Consider the following 16,013-nt stretch of genomic DNA (forward strand, 5'->3'; position numbering starts at 1 on the left):
ATGACTTTTAGGCAGACTCAGCTGCTATACTATCACATGATACTGAACACAGGGAATGCATTTAGGAAAATAGCAGAGTGCTGCATCTGACCAAGATGCTTATAAGCCAATGGGGTCAAATGAGCTGTAATTCTATCACTGGTGAAGTTGTGAAAAAGACCTTTCTCATCTCAAAAAGTAACACGGAGTTTCTTTCTGACTGAGCCTTTTGACAGTTTGGTTTATTGTAGTGCTGTCCCTGCACGGTGAGTGTCGGTACTGTGACTGACACAGCGGTTCATTGGTGCTCTGTTGCAAAGTTAAAGCACATATGGCAAACCTCTTGCAGTCCGTAAGAAATAAAATAAATTATGACACTGAGATGGAGAAGGAAGACATGTCTTATTTATAATAGGTGTATAGAACACAAGGGGTATAAAGTGAGAGTTTTTTCTTTTGTCCGTTCGTTCTTAATTTTTATTTTTGGTTTGCTTTGCTTTTCTACTAATATATATCTATTTTGAGATTGCACAGACTCTACACCAGAAGATGTGAAATTCATTTGTGACAATTCAATAGTCTTAACTTGTCATCATTTTACGTATATATGTGTGTCTGTGTGTATGTATATACACACACACATATGTTTATATATGCATATATATATATGCATATATATACACACACACATGCATTTAAGAAAAATAAACTGCTTCTGGGAAAAAACATCAGCCATCTAAAAATAAGAATGAGAACATATTGAAAAAAAAAAACCCAAACAAAAATCCAAAGCATCTCCTAAGAGAAAACCAGAAAATGTAAGGAAATCAATGTTACTGCATCACATATCTAACAATGACAAGGTGTGCCGGCATTTCTTTTCTGTGTTGTGTTTTCCCTTGCCTTACGGGCTGATGTGTTCTGTAGATTTCGTTGAGGTTCGTAGAGGGGAGGGGGCGGGGGGGAGAGGGGGGTGTTCAGGTTAAAGTTTTCTCTTCAGCATGGCTATTCCCCTAAAGCTCCCACCCTGGGGAGGCAAAAAAAAAAAAAAACCCTCTACTTTTACGTGTGCTATGCAAATAGACATTTCTAACATAGTCATGTTACTATGGTAACACTTTGCTTTCTGATTTGGAAAGAAAATGTAGCAACAGCATTTTGGGGTTCTCAGACCTCCGGTGAGCACCTGCAAGGAAAAAAAAAAAAAAACAAAAACAAAAAAAAAAAAAAAAAAGAAATCTGTCATAGAAATGATCACTCTCTCTGTTTCTTGAACCTGAAAATGATGTTGGCATGTTGGCCCAAAAGAGAGAAACAAAATAAACAACACAAAAAAAAAATCTCAACCCATGGTTCTGTGGAAGGTTACCATGGTGACTAACTACAGTACATATGTAATTCTTTTCAACAACCCTTCCTTTCTGTGAATCCATCCATACAAGGTTCTCTTGTAAGTGATTAAGATTTTATTTTGGGGGAGGGGAAGGAAGGGAAAGGATGGATTTACTGATACTGATTTTTATTAAATCAAATCTATGCTTCATCAGTTGGCTACATTCTAGTTATGTACTAAACTGTGAAAAAAAAAAAAATCAGACTAATTGCTCAAGAGCAACCTGCAACCAATTGGGGGAAAAAAAAATGTACTGTGCGTCTGTTTTGTGTCTGGTGCAGAATTATGACAATCTACCAACTGTTCCTTTATTTGACGTTGGTTCAGCTTTGAAAAGTTACTGTAAATGCCTTGCTTGTATGATCATCCCTAGTCACCCGACTTGGAATTTGCACCATCATGTCTAAGTGAAGATGCTGTACATAGGTTCAGATTTACTGTATATGGATTTGGGGTGTTACAGTAGCCTTATTCACCTTTTTAAATAATAATTAAAAAAAAACCTACATGAAAACAAGACAAAAATGGCTTTTCTTAACCAGATTGTGTATATAGAGCAATGTTGGTTTTTTATAAAGTCTGAGCAAGATGTTTTGTATAAAACTTGAATTTTGCAATGTATTTAGCTACAGCTTGTTTAAAGGCAGTGTCATTCCCCTTTGCACTGTATTGAGGAAAAAAATGGTATAAAAGGTTGCCAAATTGCCGCATATTTGTGCTGAAATTGTGTACCATGAATATTTATTTAAGATTTTCTTTGTCCAGTTTGTAAGTAACACAGTATTATGCTTGAGTTATAAATAATTTCTTCTTTGTTTTTTGGTTTTATTTTTTTGTTTGTTTGGGGTTTGTTTCATTTTGTTTTGTTTGTTTGTTTCATTCTGTTTTAAAACTAGCCGGTCATAAGTTTGAAATCTGCTTTAGTTCCACATTGCAATTAGTTCCCAGAAAATGAAAATTATGAAAATCACATTCCACGTCTGTTTCAAACTGAATTTGTTCTTAAAAAAATAAAATATTTTTTTCCTATGGAAACTTTGCCTTCTAAGTATTTTCTTCTTTTGTTTTGCCTTTTTTTTTTCTTTTTTAAAAGATGAACTTATATAAAAAAGCCACCAAGACTGCCTCCATGTGCTCCTCCCTCCTTCCCTTCTTCTCGGTTCCTCTCCCCTCTGCCCCATCTCTCCACCCTGATTGCTAGTGGTTTATAGGAAAGAAAGCTCCTTATAGTACACTAACTTCTGTTACTCTGCTTCTTTCCCAGACGTTGTCTTACCTATATCATCAGATTTTAAAAACACGTGATGGTCTTATGCCCTTGGAAGTCAGTGTTCTTCAGTCAGGTGCAGGAGCCAGGTGGCCTGGATGATCTGGGAGGTGAAATTATAACCACGCAAATAATTCCCAGACATTATGGAGTGGATTTATACTGTGGGCAGACCCAGAGGGGAAAAAATAAACCAAAAAACCCCTGCCTGAAGCCTTCTGGGTGTTGTTGCTGTCTCTCCCAATCCTGAGGAGAGGGATTGGCATGCCTGGGGTGGTGGGGCTAGGCAAGAAGGGACAGGAGCTGGAAAGCATTGGGAGGATGGTGGAGGATTAGAAATGCTGCAAAGTTAAAACATCTCTGTATGGTTCTTTGAGTGGACCCACGCATTATCCTGCCCCTGCTTTACTGCGCCTTAAGGTAAGGGAGATGGGGGGACCAATGTGTGCAGGTGACACAACATTTAATACAAGATATGTGGTTGTGTTACTCTTCATTTTCACTAGAGTAACTGATTCGCTCATTTAATAAATAATACCTTAATTTTTTTGTCAAAGCACTGTCACCTTGGAAGTGAAGCACCTTTCAGTTTTTTAACAGTGCATAAATGGTGTGATCATTGAGTAACATTTGGGAAGGTCTACAGAGGGGGAAGATGCATTTGTCACTTTAAAAATAGATGCCAATTTGTCATAGAGTTTTCATTGACGAAAGGCATCTAGTTATTCACAGTACTGGTCATGCTAATCCCCTTTGTCATATTATTTCTTTTCTGAATAATCGGGAAAAATGACTGTATGGCAAAGGCACCTTATAGGATGCAGTGGCACAAGCATTCTGAAACTGGACCTACAGAATGCCCTAGAAACCATGCAACAGTTGGGCTGGCATCGCTTCTTGCTGACAGAGCTCATTTTAGAGGTCCAGTTTATAGAATCTGCCACAAGTTGACTGTAGAGGGGAAGGTCATGCTTAGGTTCTCCTCCTGACTCCATTACAGATGTAGAAGAGTTACTTGGTCCAGCAGAAGGCATAAGCACTCATGGTGGAGCCTGTGAGCATCCTCTTGACTTCTCATGTAAATCACTTGGGCCTGATCCAGCATTTATGTCTGTGAGTCACTTCAAAGGAGGTAGTCCTGCGTACCCAGAGGTACATGCATACTTGGCTGGATTGAGACTTTACTCACAGCTTCATGCTTGCACATGGGGGATTTTGCTTGTTATCTTGTAAGGTTGTCAGGAGCGTCCCCATGTCCTTCATGGCTGTGAGGTGCTCAGGTCTAGTCTACACTAAAAACTCGTCTGATGCAGCCATCTGTTAGAGCAGTGACTCTAGCTTAGTTAAGGTTAAGACTATTGGTTTTATTTTAGGCCTTGAAGATGGTGCTAAGAAAAATAATTCTATAGTGTCAAGTTTACATGGCATTTTCATTTATGTGTCTCCTTTTTTCCATCTACAGCAAAAATATATATATCTACAGAAAAAAAAAAATATATATACTGTTTATAACTACTAGCATATATAACGACACCCACACACACACACCCCCCTAATTTTGTCACTGTTTTAGCAAGAAGACAGAAGCGGTGTGGTTATAAGAGGTGTCTCCACTGAAGGGGGCAAAGAATTGTTGCCGGCCTACAGTATCTGTGTACTTACACTTGAGGACCAGGATTCTGGGTTAATGGAGGGGAGGAGGATGATGCACACATGCCTTCACAAATAGAAGGGAATCTCCACTGTTTGCTAAACTCATATTGGTAAGTGATAATGTGCCTTAGACACTCAGCATAAAGTCATTGACTTATAACCCATCTTTTATAAATTGCAGAGGAAAAAAAAATTACACTTGCATTTTGCACTGCTGCTGACACTGCACTATTAATTATCAAACAAGCACAAAATCAGAATTTACTGCCTTTATTACAAAACTGGTTTTCTGGCAAGAACTAGTCCAAGTCAATAGGCTCTGCTAAGTGGAAAATAAAATTATAATTCACAGTTGTTATCCATCTAGAATGGAATAAGGATCTGTTACATAAAATAGTGCCTCACAAAGTAAGCATAACACGGTTACTGTCTAGGTTTAAAATGTTATTCCTCTTTCTTTAGCCTTTCTCCTTAGTTTTGCTGTGGTGCATTGATCAAATGCTCACTCCGTCAGCAGCACGCTCGTTCTGATTCTATGGGCACCGTAAATTTTCTTTTTGCAGAAAAGCTTAAAATTGTGTAGTGGTTAGCAAAATAAAACGAAAACTCAGTCTTTCTAAGAGATGCTCTCTGTCTTCATAGCCACGATAGAAATTTTAGTGGGGAAAAAGCCCAGAGTTTAAAAACACCAACCATGCTCATTATTCAATCGGCGTGTCATTGCATGAAGCATTGGATCAGAAATCAAGTAATAGTTGTTTTGGAGAAAGATGAGTGTTGCAGGATACAGACTACAGTGTATTCATGATCATGCCATTCATAATCTAAACGGTGCTGCCTTCAGCTGACTGAGCTACCACCTATGAAATAAAATAACATCTGTCTTTCACATGATTCACGGAAATACTTTGATGCTTCATTAAAGGTAGTGGGTGACCTTAAGGGCGTCACCTTACACATAAACCCATGGTGGAACTAGAGTTACTGTTGGAAGTAGCATGAAGATGATATCCTTGCCTGTACCTGGATCTGCCCATGAGGGGTGGGGTGCTGGCAAACAGGGGCTGATGACTCTTGAAAACAGGGGGAAGAGCCCGCCCATGGGTGGTGAGGATGAGGAGAGGGAGTTGCATGTGGTTGTTCCTGGGGAAAGGCCTGGGAAGCAGAGGAAGGAGGACTGGAGACGGAAGGTGTGTCTGGTGGCAGTGAATTCCGAAGGAGATGTCTTGGGGACATCCCTAATGACAACATCCCTGGACAAAATCAGACCAAGATGACTGGCCCAGCTGTGGAAGTAGTCAGAGAGACAGGGTCTCTGCAGCTCTGGTAGAGTATTTGGGGGAAAACAGGTAACAGCAAGGAGAAGAAAAATGTTGACAGATGAAAGGCAAATAAATATAGTATCTGGTAAGTGTTGGCTGTTGTTTTGAGCAGGTGAGGAGATCAGGCCAGGTTGTTCTGCTAAACACTGAAAGGAGAAAGAGCCTACGTGGGATGGAGAACCGAGACCAGAACTCAGTGTCATTTGCAACCTGGAATGCTGTGAAAAAGAGATCAAAGATCTGCAAGAACTGAATAACTGTAGGACTATTAAAAGTCTAAACAGGAGACAACCCTGTGTGTAGCTGTCATAACCTATGAAATAGGATTTGTGTTTTGGTAAGTGTATTGACAGAGCCTCGTGTGCTTAGGCTGCTGAAGAAGTGCAATTAATTTAATAATATGGGGAATCCATTGAGGGTGGGGGAACGGTTGCTTCTAGATCAGACCTTCAGTGGATACTAATTAGCATAGTGCAGTTTGATATCTGATCCTACTTATCACAGTTCAGAACTGCACATGCATAAGCAATACTCATACAGATTTTATTATACCTCTTAGCTATGAGAAAGTGCTTTATAAGAGTGTTGTCCTGAATATTATAAAGACTGTACTCAAAAACAAATCGACAATGACATGCTTTTATAAGAGACTGCTATTAAATGCCATAAAAATTGTTATTTGTATTTTACTGAACATCTTCAGCAATTTGCTTTATCTGTTCATTAAAAATAGGCTGGATTACTAGCGAATGTACAATAAAAATTGTTCACATTTTAATGTGTCTTTTTGTCTTCTCTTCTAAATTTAAATTCATTCCTTCCTATTCCTGCATTCAGTTCTATTCCACATGCATAACCGGCAGGTCAGCTGTCCGCTGTTACTACATTATCTGTTCATCCCCACGCACCACGTTCCCAGTGTTTTTAAATCTCATAATTAGATCAAAAGACAGACATTGGAAGTATATGATCATATGAACAATTCAGTAATTATTCAGAAGCAGTAGCATTTTAGTCTTCATCACCATGAGGAATACTGGAGGCCCGAAGGCAAAAGATGAAGCAAAACAATCTGTTCATCGCTCTGAAAAATATCAAAATTTGGGGAAACCCACATGGTGATGCAAGAGTTAAAAATAGCTGCATGTGCTGCCTTTGCTTCACATTCTTTCCTTCATTAACTGCTATGTTTTCCTTTTCTGCATAAGCAACAACCGCCATGTAAATTTTTCAGGCCTCAAAACCGTGTTGAACCTGTAGAGATTCATGCTGTTCATTCTGGAGGTCTTCTCCCAGATTCCTAATATGAAGAAAATGGCGGCTGCTTTCCTCCAGCCTGCTTGTCACATACCCCGATTCTGTGCCCTGACCTACTCAGCACGCCAGCCCTATCAGTCCCAAAGCTGATCTTTGGGCTTCCTATCTCCCCAGATAAGGTTTCACTTCTGGACACAGCTTTTGTTGCACATTGTGAAAGTTTCTTTTCAAATGTTGCTCTAAGCTTCCCCCCTTTTATCTGCCTAGCTCTGGATTTCAGCTGGTGACAACTATTTCATGAAGAAAAAATATTCAGATGGAACGCGGGAACAGTCCCCGTACTAAAAGTGTGTTCTCTTCTAAGCCCCTTATTTTCCAATCAGCTTTAGTTTGAATTTTTATGTGCCCTTATCTCTTCATTTTTCCATTTATTCAATTGCATCTGAAGGAAAATAGCATGCAGTGAAATTCCAAAATACAATTTAGATATAGCTCATCTCAATCTGGCTGGTTTTACCTCTTTATTCATCAATACATTAAGATAAATATATCACAGGTATTTTTTTTTTTTTAAATATAAAACCCCAACGTTAACTCTCTAAAACCCACTTTTCAGAAAAGTGTAAGCTGTTTACATGGGAAGACATGGTTTGAGTGCTGTGCCACTAGGAATGGTGCAAGCATATTTGAAAGACAGAGTGACTTCTGGCAACAACCAATATTTGGTTTGGTCTTGTTTCCTTAAGTCAGCTCAGTCCTGAGAAGCAGAAAATGCTGTTGGGTTTACTGTTGGTGCACCAGCCTGGTGGCAGCCAGCTTGGGGCTTATTCATGTAGCTTTGCCCTGTGGATCTCTTATGACAAGTAGTGATGAAACTAAAGTCTAGATGCTTCGGCCACCAGTGGGTGTAACCCATGTGATTACACACAGCACAAGGGATTTATACTAAGACGTTGTTCCTGCAGGAGAAACATAAATCCCTTTTGCCAGCTCCCCTCCACCTCCTTCTAAAGCTGCACTTTAAAACAGCAGACGTTTCGCCTTTCCATTTTTCACCCAGCCTAAATATTTCAAAGATAGCATCAGAACTATATTTGTCAAGTTATACAACACTTGCGTTTTTCTGTACAGCGGGGCTGCTTGCAACATTTCCACAGCGTCCCTTCACTCAAGACACCATTAATAGACCAGTGGCTACGAATATGCAGATGAGGCTCTAGAGACTTATTTTTGTGCCACCTCTTTTGAGAGATAACTTACTGCTGCGTTGCTGACAGATCAAAACACCCATACTCCTCGGTCCAGAAAGGCCTTGTCCCCGCTCACAGGAGTTGTTAATAACTGATTGCATTCTCCCCCTTTCAGTCCCTAACAGTGAGGGGATTACCCTTGGCTGTTCAGGCTTGTTCAGGGAGGCGGAGAGGAGGTGGTGAGGCCTCTGTCCCCAGCGCTTTGATCGTTCCTTCTCAAAGGGAGATGCTCCGTGCTGCACAAGACGGGGGTATTGCACAGCCTGCGCCGTGGCTCCGAGCGTGTGACAAATGCAGAGCCGAAGCTCTGAGCAGTGGGGCTCAGTCATTCAGCTTTCCACACCTGGCTGTGACAGCAACTGTTTGGAAATCAGATTTCTTGGAAGTGGGATAAGGGAGACACGTGGGGGCTGATCCAGGGCTTTTGGGGTGCCTTAGCTCATCTGCTGTTCCAGTGTTGAGCGCTCTGCCAGCTGTGCTTTGCAAGAAGCAAACAATGAGGAGGATCTGGCTTAATTAAACCCTTGGAAGCTGCATGGGTGGTGCGAATCACAGAGGCAGGGAAAAACAGCTGCAGCTATCACAGCAGCATCTTCTGCAGACCCAGAGGTGGGCACCAGCTTCTCAGGAGAGGCTATTTCTGCGTCACAGGAGGAGGTCCAGGAAGGCTTACACTCTCTGTTTATTATTTGATGGCTCCACTTAACATTACCACCAGATCCTAGAACAGCATTTGACCCAAACCCTATTTCTTAAACCTGAAGTGGAGGTTTTTGCTGATGCAGTTGACTGATTTCAGTGCCCTGAAGAATTTGGCCCCTGATTACCAACCAATTGCCAGCCAGGAATCAGATGGCAATTAAATCACTGTAAAATATAAGACCTGCTTAGGAACATTTCCAAGTCTTTTAGAAATATGGCTCTTGTAAAAATCCTACCCCTTGCCAGCTATTTTAAGATAAACATAATAGTCAAGTGTACCAAGATCTTTTTCTTTAAAAACAGTGAAAATCAGAAGTCCGAGCACTCTTAATCAGTGTTCAAATTCTGATTCTTTTTTTAATCTTCCTAAATTCTAGGCCTCAGTGTCTTTCTCTGGAGGTAAGTTTTATAGTTCAGTCACACATCATATGAAAGAGTGTTTTCTTTGATCAATTTTTAGCTTTCCACCTTTGAAACTTTCTCTGTTCATTTCTTCAGAGACAGAGAAATCAACTCCCATCACTTCTTAGCATATTTCTACTTAAAAAACCCACCAAAGTTCATTCATCTCATTCTTACAGTACCTGTGCTCCCCGGTCTACTTCCATTTAGTGAATTTTCCAGGCCCCAAACAGTTTTTTGCACTGCACTTTGAACTCTCTGATAAAGCTTTAGTTTATCCTTTAAAAACAAGGAGTTGGGGAATATATATAGTTTGCTGGTCAAGCTTGCATAGCTTTTTCCTGTCATATAAACTTAGAAGAGCTGAGAAGGTACTGGGTATGAAACTGTGGATACCATAATGGCCAGCTACTGCATCCACATCATTGTGGCAAACTGCTCCTATGGTGGTAATAAGCACTTGGAGCTTGCATTAATGGTAGTAGGATTTGAAAGTGCTCAGCACCTCTTAGGCATCCTATCCAGAAAGAGAGGATTAGATTTTTGGCTGCAGTCACAAAGCTTAAGAGGTTTCTACGTACTTTTCTGTACAGCAAAACTGGGATGTTTCCTTCATAATACATTAATGGGGAATATCTCTCTGAATACTCCTGTCATTGTGTTTTCCAACCTGGTGCATAAACCTCCTTTTTCAAACAGGCCTTGTAATCCATTTTTTTCCCCCACACAAACCACATGAATCATGACCACACAAACAATTTGCCTTATTTTTCCAACTATCTTTTGTAGACACACCACACTTCAGGCAAAGTCCTTTGTGCTAAGAGTCTGTGCTAGCAGCCAGACCATCACCATCTCCATCACCTCTAGAAATATATATTTGCCTTCCAGTTAGGTTATTCATCAGGGGTGTAGGAGTCCTGGGTTTATGCATGTGGCCAGCCTGACTTAGAACAGAGTTATAGGTCTATCATTTCAGGTTCGTGCCCTGTCAGCCTGCTGTTCTTCTCTGTAGGAGTTTTATCACTCTGAGCTACTGCTCAGAAGTCTGTCACACAGCAATATTCACGAAGCAGCAGTCTAGGGAGTGAGGGTCTGACTCTCCTTGTGCCGCCTCGCCAGCTACGTGCAATGGCTGTTCAGTAAGAGAGGCAGATCATGGATATCCCAAAACCCCGTATTCTGGGAATTCCCCTTTAATACAGAGGGCATGGCTCATGTCGCAGAAGGGACTGCAAGCCCACCTAAACAGCCTAAATCTTGTCTGAGGGCTCTGATCCTAAGTGGGGGTTAGGGTCTTACTGGCAATGTGCCTGTTTGAAAGTTCTCTTCTGAGCTTTGGCTTCGGTTGAGATCCCCCACACTTCATTAACAGTGGAGAGTGGACGCCAACAGGAGCTTTTTCTTTTTCCTCTTTTTTTTTTTTTCCTGTTTTTCCTTTTTCTTTGTTTTCTTTTTTCCTTTTTTCCCCGGAACTCAAGATACCCACTGGGTGTGATATCAGGGGCAGGTGCCAGCAGTGCCCATCTGAAGGATTTAGATGAGGGAAGGCACAGCAAAGAGCCTGACTGCTTCTGAAGATCTGAAAAAGATGAATCTGTCAATTTTTGCTCTAAACGGGAAGCTGAACTTTAAGTCACGGCTTAACCAAAGGGCAGCATATGGCAGCACTACAGCTGTTTGAAATCCACTTGCACTTCACACTGGCACTTTGACAAACGCTATTGTGTTACAAATGCTGGACGACACAGTGAATCTAAGGCCATATTCAGCTCTGGTATAAGCAGGCATAATTCCCACTGACTTTGTGCATGCCTGCGCCGAAAAATGTACGGAAGTGCACAGGACTGAAACAAATAGACGGCGCTTGCGAGCAATCCTTTTGGCAGGCTGAGAAACATTCGATGCAGTTAGACCCCTGTAAGCAGGAAGCGTGAATGCTCTAATGTGGAAATGGAGGGAAAATTAGGGAATCCATGAGGTCTAGGAGACACCTGGTGATTTTAAAGACAAAACTTGAATTTCTGCGCTGGAGCAAAAAGCATGCTGGCCGGTCATTATAAGGGGGGAAGGGGCTCCCCCCGCTGAGATCCATTTGCTGTCTTCTGTACGCTGTTTCTCGTCTGTCTGCCAGTTTCTACAGGGAAAGAAAGAACTTAGAGTGATTGTTTTCTGGGGTGAGAGCCTACAGGAGGCCTAAAAAGAGCATTAGACAAATATATCAGAGAAGAGATCATGTTGCAGCGGAGCTGTGGCTGCCAGTGATGAGATCTTCAGTTTCTTAGGCACTTTTAGGTCAGAAACCAGGTGTTACGTGGTTGATCTCACGGCTGCTTGCCATCCCCTGCCTCCTCCTGTAACAAACAGTCTCAGCCGTACAGCTTTTGCAGCTCCAGATGTTTAAAAATACACTTTTAGAGTACTTGAACAATAAAGTGGTCTTTTCAAAGTACTGCTTCCTATGTTCAGTGGCTGAGCCGATGCCGACTCCTGTTCACTGATTTTCAGATGGCATTTTAAAAGCTTCAGCAAGCCTGGACACATGTTTTCTTTGTTTAAAAACCCACTTAACCCCTTCAGCACTGTGGGTTTAGATCCCTCAAGGTTCACACAACTACAAAAGGCTTAAAATTAGAAGAGTGGAAAATAAATAATAGAAAATCAATAACCACCTTTTTCTCAACAAAAGGAAAAGCAGAAAGGCAGAGAGTGCTGTAAACATGCCTTATGAACCCAACTTACTTCTGTATTTTCTACCACTAAGAGCCAGAATGAGCTGGCTTTTACTGAACATCCAGGCAGCAGGGACAATTTTGCAAAGTGTACCCTGCTTTGGCAGGGGGGTTTTCCTGCTTTGGCAGGGGGGTTGGACCCAATGATCTCTCGAGGTCCCTTCCAACCCCTACAGTTCTATGATTCTATGATTCTATAACTGAGGAAAATTCCATCCCACTGGAGCATTTGGAGGACTTTATTTTCCTAACAGTTACAACCCCAAATTTATTAAACCAAATGATATAACAAACAGTTGGAAAAACAGAGCAAGAGAAAAATATAATTTAAGGTTCAATCAATAAAACCTATCCTCATGTTAAAGACACGTACTTTATGCTAAAACAGGCAGAGCTGGTGCTGGCATCAAAGACAAGGCTGTCAGCAGGAAGTGCTGAGGAACCAGCTGAGGCCTTGCACTTCAAAAAGCTTAGCTCTGGGTGAGAGATGTTCCCACCAACAGTCAAGATTCACAGATGACATTTTCAGATGTCTTCAATATTTTGCACCCAGGCAATCACACGATGTATCCTAAGCCATATGTCTTTTCCGTGGACTTCAGTTGCTTAGGTGTCTACAACGGCTTTCAGTTCTCTGCTACAAGGTGAAAACGGAATGTATGAAAGCCACCCTGGTCTGTCTTGTTATTTTAGAATTAGTTCCACAAGATTTGGACAGTTTCCTATCTCTTTTCCATTAGCAGCGATGACAATTTTTAGCTGCTTAATACAGGGTTAACCATTTTCTTTGACAAGGACGTGGCCAACCCACCAAATCCTTGACAAATGATTGATTTAACCTATAAATGTCTATTTACAAGCTAATGCAAAAAAAATATTAAGGATGACTAAACTAATTAATGAGCAGTGTATTCCCCATGGCAACACGAACAAAATTACTGCTAGGTCAACAGAGAATTCAGCGTTGCTCCGTATGCTTCTTTCAGTGGTGTTCCAATAGTACAGGTGTAAATTTCTGGTCACCTTATTGTTTCCTATTTAAGTGGGTCATTAAAGGAAGCTGTCACCTATTGAACCAACTGGTTTTTTAGATCCTTTCTGCTGCTGTGAAGAGGAATAATAATCTCATTGTCTTGCTGATACATCCAGAGTTCTGGTCAAACTCCTGCTTTTAGAAAAGCTTGAAAAGCTCTGTATCTCTAGAAATTAGGCTGTATTTCCCCTAAAATCAGAGGCACCACTTATAATCTGGAAGAGGGAAAGAGCCACTGTGCCTTTAATGCCCTTCATCCATTTATTTGCTAAGGTGGGGCAGGAAACCTCAGTCTGAAGGGGTGTGGGAGGGAAAAGCAGCCTTGGGCACAGCTGATGTAGGTCTCTGTGCCCCAGATGCAGAGAGTTGTAGGCATGGCAATGTTCAAACCTAATTTTAGGTGTCTGACTTCTGTAGTGGAATCCAGAGACCCAAATATGGTGTATTAAATCTCCATCTCGTGTCTGGGGAGAAGAACTAGGTGAATCATAAGCTACACAACTAAATTCAGCTATTATGCACAGGCTCTGAAGTTAGTGGAGTTAAATTGAAAATTAAAAGGAGAAGTCTTGTCCTGTGGATAATTTGAGAAGAAAAAAAAAGGAAAAGAAAAGGGAAAAGAAAAAGGAAAAGGAAAGGGAAAGGAAAGAGGAGAAGAAAAAGGAAAAGAAAAGATGTGTATTTCTTTAAATTTTCTGCTGACAGACCAGAGATAATTAGCCTACAGCTGCAGACTGGGGAGAACTGCTCTTTTTTCTGCCTTGAAGCAGCAGGTGAAAGCTTAGAGAGAGAAGCTGGGTGCCATTGACTGAATTTAGTTGCTTGAATTGAAGGCAGCATATAACACCACAGAGAAACAGGGAAGTGGCAAATCTTCAAGACCAGGATTTCTAAGGATTGGCAGTTAATAAACAGAGATGAGAATATGGCTAGGGAGAAGAAAGGATTAAAAATATGTACCTATGGCACACCTGTAGAATCTTACATGCCTTAGAGATGGATCAGCAAGACACATGCCCTGTCTCAGAAGTATTGCAGTCTGATCAGAAATACGAAATAGCAATGGAGAATTGTAAACAATACAAGATGGAGGAGAGTTACCAAAACCAATATGCAGTTATATACTGCTAGGCACATATCTCATCTAAAAAAACACACCTCTCCATAGCTGTCTGGTGTGCTCCCACATGTCTCTGTGCACCCTACCGAGGCCCGCTGTTCTGCAGGCACTCCTCCTGACACCCAGATAATCGCTTCTGTTGTGAGCCAAAACACAGTCATACATTGTCTGCAATGCTTCTTGTGCTGTGGGGACCTCTATTTTAGAAATCTATTAACATGAAGATTATTAGACATTTGCTAAGGAGGAAATTATTTGTCTGCCATAATAGGTAATAGTTTTGGAGTAGGAAAAGGCAATAATAATAATAAATTAACATAATTATCTGCCCACATAATTTCTTATACCTGTTCTATTGGGCATTTGTTTGAAGAGGCTTTTTATCTGCATGATATGATAAAATTTATAGGGATAAAATTACTCCATCTTTTTCCAGAAAGGATCTTCAAAGTAGCCTGATTGCTATATGCAGATGTTTTAATAACATCAGTGGGAGGGCTTGTGGAGTAAGTTTAAATAAGTGTGGCAAAGTAAGGCACGAGATTAAAATGTATTAAAAGGAATGGGTAGAAATTGTTTTTCCAGCACTTTTGTTTGAAGAAGAGAGTGAGTCAAAAGATTACTGTGCTGCTTTATGAATCAGGAGGCAAGTTTTCTGCTAACAAAGCCGTCTGTTGGCAATCACCAACCTCTCCTTCTTCTCATGTGCCATACACAGACAAGGTCAGGTCTGGTAAGGGGAAAGGAAACCTTGGTTTAAGACCTCAGTGATACAGTCAAACACAAGTAGAGCTTGTGACTCCGCAGAGGCAACATAGATCTGGCCATACTTATTAGATCAGGTATCATGTGGCACGAATAATTGGAGCCATTGTCCAGAAATAATAAAGCTGCCTTTGAGCAGCCCTTAGCCATGGTTAGTGTTCTAGTATCTAATAGTTCTAGTTATAAGAGGTCTTGCTAGGTAGGGCATGGGTCCAGGTGAAAAAAAGCTGCAGTACCCTGTGGTCTGAGCTGGCTCCCTGTGCTCACACACCACTGCACCTGAGCAAATAACCCCTCCCAGAGCAGCAGGTGCCCAGAAGGAGATGGAGAGACGCTACCAGCTCAAGGCAGGTAAAAAGCAGTTATTACCCACCCCATTTTTATTCTCTTCTCCATATCTCAGAATATGAAGAATTTGTTTCCAAGATGCACCAATGAAGCATGCTTATCCTCCAGGGCAGTATACGCTTGAAGTATTAGAGAATGTTGTGGGTCTCCTTTAAAGACTGCTCTAGCAGCCATTGTGTTTGGTGTACCATCATATCAGCAAATTTATATGCTTTTGATTAAACTTTTTATTTCAGAATGGCACCTCACATTAACACGTAAGAGCAGAGCCAAGTAGAATAGCAAACAGAAGGAGGAAGAACGCTGGAGGAAAAACCTGCAGATCTTGGATAGCTGCGTAGAGATTTTGTGCAAAAACCTGTGAAGATTTCTTCTGTCACTGAGAAAAAAAAAATGGTTTAGAGGTTTATAAGAAGTGTTAACAACTGCGTACTAGGCATTATTTTCCCCTTGTTAAGCAAGATAAATAATTATTGTACCAGGGCTTTTCAAAGACCATACTAAGTGGCAAGTGCCAGCTTTTCATTTATTTATTTACTTTTATAAACTAGTGATTTATTGGATGCAAAATCATGTGAAGGTTTGCATATTTATCCAGTGAGCATAAATCTCAAGGCCCTGTGTTAGATTTCTGGCAGTGCAGTGAAACTCAGCCATGCCCACACACCTGCATGAAGTGGGTGTTTTTGTTCCTTGGATCATGTGGATTATCTCCACTGTAAACTATGCATTAGTAAAAAGCAGAGCAGGCACTTACCATATTCCCATTTGGAATTAAGAAATAAAAGAG

This window comes from Gallinula chloropus, assembly GCF_964237585.1.
Source record: "Gallinula chloropus genome assembly, chromosome: 1".
NCBI classification, from domain to species: domain Eukaryota; kingdom Metazoa; phylum Chordata; class Aves; order Gruiformes; family Rallidae; genus Gallinula; species Gallinula chloropus.